We start from the raw sequence: 7,506 nt of genomic DNA on the forward strand, positions 1-7,506 counted from the left end.
TGTTTGTGGAGGAATGGCGAGCTGCCACCTCTATTCTGCTGAACTCCACTCTAGGGTCGTCGGTTGTTAGTCGTTGTCGTGTATGCGACTTTTTTCTGCCACTGTTACGTCGGCCGACGTTGATAGACGATGCATCGTTTTTCGGTCTTGACGAGTTGCTGTTTCCGGCAAGGACCTGTCTTCCGGTTTCCATAACTGACAAGGTATGACTGGTCGAGCACAAGTAGTCAGCTGTCGTTCCGCGACAGTGGGTGACGAACGTGACTCTCAAGGGCGTTCCAACAGCGGGAACTTCCTCCCGTCTCGAGGTCGTTACTTGTGCCATCCCACAGGGAGTGTGTCGAGATTGTGAAATTCCTCACCTTCGTCGTCTGCACAGGCATCTTCACTTCCGCTTGCGGAATACGAAGAAGACATTGACCAGATGTCATGAGGGCTTACACTTCCGGTGGACGCCCTCACTTGTTTCCGGTTACCGTTGACAGTGACGCTTGCCGTACTGGACACGGTTTCCTACCGGAAAACTGCGCTGCCGCGCATGTTGCTTCTTCGGTTTACGGAAGTGCTACTTCCGTTCCGGACGAAGAGGAAAGTTTCCGCTTTCCGGCGTGCGTCGAGATCGTGAACGGTATCACGTTTCTTCGATTGCACAGGCATCTTCACTTCCGCTCGCGGAACATGAAGACGGATTGTCCAGATGTCTGTGAAGCTGAGGCTTACACTTCCGGTGGACGCCTTCACTCTTTTCTGGTTACCGTTGACAGTGACACTTACGGTACACTGCTTCTTCGGTTAACCACTTGCCTGCCTTAGGACGGGTATACCCGTCCTGCGCTTGTGCAGCCGCAGCGCCTTAAGACGGGTTTACCCGTCTTGACGGTTCCGGGATTTTCCAGAAGTGCGATGTCACTGCTGACACAAAAATAGCAGCCAATGGCTTGGTAGGATACCTCGTTCTCATGAATAAACATAAATGGTGACGCTGTTTTGCGTCTGAAGGCTATTTTCGGCCTTGGCGACAGGATAGGGGAGAGAAATCTCGACTCGTCAAAATGGCAAACGGTGGAAGTCGACCGGGCGACGGTAGGGAAAAACAAAGCCGGACTGACGCTACAGAGGGTGCAAATGACTATGGATACCGACAGGGGAAGGGGGAGATCTTCTTTCGTTGCAAACAGGTAGATGACAGTGATTATAATCCTTTCTTGGAGCGAGCAAAATAGCCACCTGTGGTTGATCCACAGGCACCGGAAGATGCGCCGGACTGATTTTTCAAAAGTTCATATTTAAACATCATTATAAGCCAAACTAATTATTATTTCCATGATTAGACACTAAAAACAGATTCTTGGTTCAATTTCCCTTAAAAATAACATAGGTTTTACTTACCTACCTACTGCCAGTTTGGAACTGGAATTTTTTGTGAATTATTACACCCCAAACTCTAATATTCCCTGGCAGTCAGGAATGCACATACGCAAGTTTTGATTGGCAGCGTAAGGGTTAAGGAAGTGCTACTTCCGTTCTGGATGGAAAGTAAAGTTTCCGGTTACCGGCGAAGTTTCACCTTTCCTTTGCTTCAGCATTGGTGGTGATTTCGGGGTTTTTCTGGAAGGAATGGTTGCAGCAGTTGATGCTACCTCTCCTCCTAAGACAGTGATTGATGATTTATACCATCGCAGCCTGCTTCTTTGGGTTTTCAATTTTTTTCGAATTCCCTTTGGTAGCTTATGAGATGGCGTCGGCGTTAGCTGCTAACTCACCTACGGGTAGTAGCATGCTTCTCCGGCCAGTTCCTTTGCTTGTGGTGCATGGTCCATTCCTTCTTTAGTGGAGCCATGGCTTGCCACGGAACACCAGGCCTCTGTGTTTCGCCACTCTTCTCACAAGAAACTGGTTTTAAGACACAAATCTTGAGGTTTTTCAGGCTTTTGTTTTGCCGAGAGCACTTCTTACGGTTCAGATTCAGATTCAAAACTTTAATACAAAGGGATAAAGGTTTTAGGCAATGCCTAATCTTCCAACCTGTCCCTTTTAGACATACATGACATTATACATTACAATTATATATTTATATAACATGTATTGAACAGCCAAACGAATAACTAATTAACTAAGAATTTGTAATCAGGTTAAAACTAACAAAACACTAGTTATAATAACGTGGTTCATTGATTAATAAAATGATGATTAATATGTTATGCAGTAACAGTTATGATTTTAAAATGTAGGGAGAGAATTATTTTTGACAAAGATATTTTCGAACATTTGTTTTAAAATATGAAAGGGTTTGACATGTTTTACAGTACATTGGAAGTATATTCCACACAAGCGATCCCCAGTAGGATAAACTAGATTTATACAAATCAATGCGTGGGAGCGGTAGCGTATAATTCAAAAGCCTCGCTCTACCAGGAGGACGCTCAAACAGGTCTTGGATGTATGAAGGTGTTTCATGGTGGTACATTTTGAACATGAAAACACTAGCATTTAAAAAGAACTGCTGATGTAGCGGAAGAATGTTCAGTTGAGTGTATTTTTCTTGAGTAGTCATATTGGGATCTCGGTTTAATAACTTTACACCTCTCTTGTGAAGTGTGTTTATTTTCTTTATATGAACATCACTGGCATTGCACCAGACAGTAGATGCATAGCAAATGTGAGAGAGACAGTGTGCGTGGAAAAACATTTTGAGGGCATCCACAGAAACAACGCACCAGAGCTTGTTAAGTAAGAAAAGATTCCTAGAAACTCGTTTATAAACTGTATCAATGTGAGAGCGCCAGTTAAGTTCATCATCAATTACAACTCCAAGCACACGGTGTTGATGGACTTGAGCAATGCTAACTGTACCATGCATAAGATCAAGGCTCAGAGGCTGGCGCTGGTGTTTTTGTCTTGTGGTTATTAACATGCTTTTTTGACTCACATGCGAAGCAAAAGTGAGTCTATGTACTCACCCGAGTCGTCCGTCCGGCCGGCCGGCCGGCCGGCCGGAAAACTTTAACGTTGAATATTTCTTGGACACTATTCAGTCTATCAGTACCAAATTTGGCAAGATGGTGTATGATGACAAGGCCCCAAAAAACATACATAGCATCTTGACCTTGCTTCAAGGTCAAGGTCGCAGGGGCCATAAATGTTGTCTAAAAAACAGCTATTTTTCACATTTTTCCCATTTTCTCTGAAGTTTTTGAGATTCAATACCTCACCTATATATGATATATAGGGCAAAGTAAGCCCCATCTTTTGATACCAGTTTGGTTTACCTTGCTTCAAGGTCAAGGTCACAGGAGCTCTTCAAAGTTGGATTGTATACATATTTTGAAGTGACCTTGACCCTGAACTATGGAAGATAACTGTTTCAAACTTAAAAATTATGTGGGGCACATGTTATGCTTTCATCATGAGACACATTTGGTCACATATGATCAAGGTCAAGGTCACTTTGACCCTTATGAAATGTGACCAAAATAAGGTAGTGAACCACTAAAAGTGACCATATCTCATGGTAGAAAGAGCCAATAAGCACCATTGTACTTCCTATGTCTTGAATTAACAGCTTTGTGTTGCATGACCTTGGATGACCTTGGGTCAAGGTCACATGTATTTTGGTAGGAAAAATGTACAAAGCAGAAGGTCAAGCATGTGAGTCGTATGGGCTTTGCCCTTCTTGTGTTTTCATAGGATGCAGTGCCATTCTGTTACAATTATACCAATCATTCATATTTGCTATACTTTCTTGGAGTACTTTTCTTATGAGATTTATATCTGTATTACTGCTGTGAAGTGTTGAGTCATCCGCAAAAAGATCAAGTACAGCATTTTCTTGTTTGAGGTGTAATGGTAAATCATTAATGTATAGTCCAAACAGTAAGGGACCAAGGATAGAACCTTGTGGGACTCCACATTTTACAGTGCCTTGTGATGAATATGAACCGTTTAGGTAGACTGCTTGTTTCCTATCTGACAGATATGATGTAAAAAAGGACACAGATGACTCCGGTGAGGGGGTCTCTTAGGTTTGATCCTTTTTAAAGGATAAGTCCTTTGCTTACTTTAAATCCGTTCTTGGATTGGAGGAAGCAGGAAGGTCATGACGCTATAACTTGCGTCTTTTGCCTGAGACTTTGTGCGATCTTTGTTTTGTTCACTTGCCTCTTCTCTTGAACCCTTTGAGTTCAAAATCGACGCAAGCAGGCAGGGTGTGGCCTCTCTCTCTTTTGTCTGCGCTGGCGTTAATGTCAGCACAACAAATGCTTCCTCGGCCGGTGAGATTTTTCTCTGAGTCTAGACTGCACGATCGTAGAACGATTGACTCTTTGCACACCTCCGGTTCACAGAAGACTCTCTACTGGTTCTTTTGGGCCTTGATGCACTGCACATAGACACACAAGAAGCGACAGACTTGGAGTTTGCAAAGTTAAGCAACACTCTGCTGGTCAACCTTTTACCAAACAATCTGGTTCGCTGCCCTCATGGCCTTTTTGGCTGCAGGCGGCTCTAAACAACAAATTCTTAATGATGTGGTTATATTATAATGTGTCTGTTTACGAATAAATACTGTTTAATAAACAACAATTGATTCATCTCGGATCAGTTTATCCCTACAGCCCCCATCACTGGGGGGGCGGGCTACCCGTCTCGGGTTCTCTGTTGCTGGATACAGTGTGTACACAGCAATGGATCGTAGGAATATTCAGATCGGGGTTCCTGCTGCTCTGGCGAGAGGACATAGCACCTCTTACCAGAGTTCTACCCCAGTTTTCTTTTCCTGCCAACTTAGAATCAATCACGGTTTTCAACACCGAGATTCTCCCGCAGTGGGGCACTGCGGTTATGAAATTAAAAGCCCCTCCTGTTTTTGGAACCGCAGGAGCTTTCTAGTTTGCTGTTAGGTAGATTTTTGGTTCCTCTTTCCTGTCATGCTCTCTTTTTCTTCATGAATTCTTTTCCTTTTTCTGCCTTCTTGCTCATTCACCTGTATTTTTTCCAAAAATCTCTTCTCTTGCCGCTTGTCTCGCGATTCATGTATAGTTTAATCTGTTAGTGTTCTGATGTAAGTCCAGCAGTAGATAGGTTAAGCCTATTTTAACATACTGGAAACTGGTAATCTTCCAGTAGGTATTAATTTAGTTTTACTAAAGCCTGCTGGGACACAAGTAATGGGTTAGTGCATTTGTAAACAGGAATTGCTTGACAAGTGGCCCCCTTCATCCCCCCCTTCCTCGTCCTGATATGGCTCTGCGTAGTCGGCTGGACGTTAAGCAACAAATAAACAAACAAACAAACAAACAAACACCGAGATTCTGGCGTTATTGCCGAAACAAGCCATGGAAGAAGTGTTCAATCATTTCTCCCTGGGCTTTTATGATCGGACCTTCGTGGTCCACGAGACATCAGGGGGGCGGCTTCCGGTGCTGGGCCTATCCCCCCTGAACGCTTTTTAGAGAGAGATCAGATTCTTATTGGAAATACCGGCGACGGTCAGGTACGCCCGTCGCCCAGGTGTTTGGGTCACGTCGATAGTCTTATAGACGCGACTTTCATTTTCTCTTTCACCGCATGAACAGTTAGTGGCTGCGTTTCTGTTGGGGAGACAAAGCTTATCAGTTCAGGGTCCTGCCCTTCGGTCTGTCACTTATGGCATGGATCTTTTCTGTGATTGTGAGACAGCTTTGTGCTCGGACCAGGCAAGAGCGTACGTCTTTGGGCGTACTTTAAAGGCTGACTCATCCTGAGTCAGTATCGGGAATTTTGCTTTTCCCATACTCACATCGCCCTGCGTCTATCTCTAGACACGGGCTTTGTGATCAATCAAGCCATGTCAGATCACTCCAGTGGCTTGGACGGTTCGGTTTTCTCTCAGGAGAGGACCAAACTCTAAAAAAATAAAAAAATAAAAACTTTTTTTTTTCAGAGTCTGGACTAACAGTGTAACCACTGTCCCTCCTCCCTCCAGTGCAGATCTTTGCACAGACGCGTCCCTATCGGGATGCGGGGCACACATGGTACAGCTTTTGGCCTCAGGCCTCTGGTTTGCCTTATTTGCTGAACAGCCATGTTCGCATTCTCACGGACAATTCCACAGTAGCCTCATATCTCAACAATCAGGGCGGAGTGCACTCTCCCTTTCTGTTGATCAGAACTTACCAGATTCTGGTCTGGTTTCATCAGCATCGATTCACATTGTCCGCGAAACATCTCCCAGGCCGTCTCAAAATCCTGGCAGATGCACTGAGCCGGTCCTCACGTGTTTTACACACTGACTGGCTATTACTTATCATGCCCTCCAGCGCCTTCGGGCTCACATCAACAGACTGACAATCGATCTTTTTTACGACGCGGTTTTCGAGAAGACTCCCTCTCTTCTTTTAACCGTTTCCGGACTCGGAGACATGGGCGGTCAACGCCTTGGAGTTGGGCTGGTCAGGCCTGTCAGCCTACGCATTCCCTCCTCCGTCCCTTCTTGTACATGCTCAGAAAGGCAGTTCTGGAACGCACTCAAATACTCTGTCTCTTCGGACATGACGGCTTCCTTGATTTAAGAGGCACACACTTAATCTCTACGAGTTCTGTATTCTCCCCTCTTTAAATCGCTTGGACTCGTTGGCGTGCTTCGTACGGAGTCAATCCAGTGGCTCCTAGATCATTGCAAGTTGCAAACCTTCTGTCATGGTTGTCATCGCAAAGTTGGTCTTCTTCGCTTAAGGTCAGAAGGTCGGCTATCTCGTCTACGCATTTAGACCATATCATCAATCCCGTCGTGATATGACCTTGAGCGGTTGAAAACGACTTTAATCACCAAATAAGAAAGAAATATCATCAATCTTGGCGGAGCTATAGCCTCGGTGCTAAAAGACTCTTCTATTGTAGACCAGTCCCTGCATGGGATCTAATCCTTGAGCTTCTTGGATCATCGGAGTTTGAACCTCTGTGTTCTGCGAAGCTCCCGATTCTACTCGCCAAACACTCATGTTATGTTTGCTAGCTACGGCCAGAAGAGGTACTGATGTGCTTGCTCTGTCCGGCTTACGGAAGACATTTCTTTTCTATCAGATGGTTCCATATCTCTTCTTTTTAGACCAGAACCCCTGGCTAAAATCAAAGACCTCATCAGCAGTTTCCTGTTTTTATGATCTCTCTGCTGTCTAACGTGTTAGCCCCTGGGGATCCTGACCTCGTTAACTGCTCTGTCCGTGCTTTCATTTGTCTAGCACGAACCACATCAGTTTCAGCACTCGGAAGCTATTGTTTATTTCGAAACTCTACCAGAGACAAAGATATTCCACAGTCTACTTTGGCTAAATGGGCTTCCACCCGCATCGAACAGGCTTATGTGGGGTGGCAGCAAAATAAGGTGGGGGGGGGGGGGGCGATTTAGTTTGTCCGGCCTCTCTCTTTGGCGAGGACGCACGAAACTTATGCATGGGCCTCTTTACTTGCTGTCCTGAACTCCAGACGGTTCTCGGAGGTCCTTGGGGCTGTATTTTGGAAGTCAGACGA

This window comes from Littorina saxatilis, linkage group LG6 (assembly GCF_037325665.1).
Source record: "Littorina saxatilis isolate snail1 linkage group LG6, US_GU_Lsax_2.0, whole genome shotgun sequence".
In the NCBI taxonomy this organism is placed as follows: Eukaryota; Metazoa; Mollusca; class Gastropoda; order Littorinimorpha; family Littorinidae; genus Littorina; species Littorina saxatilis.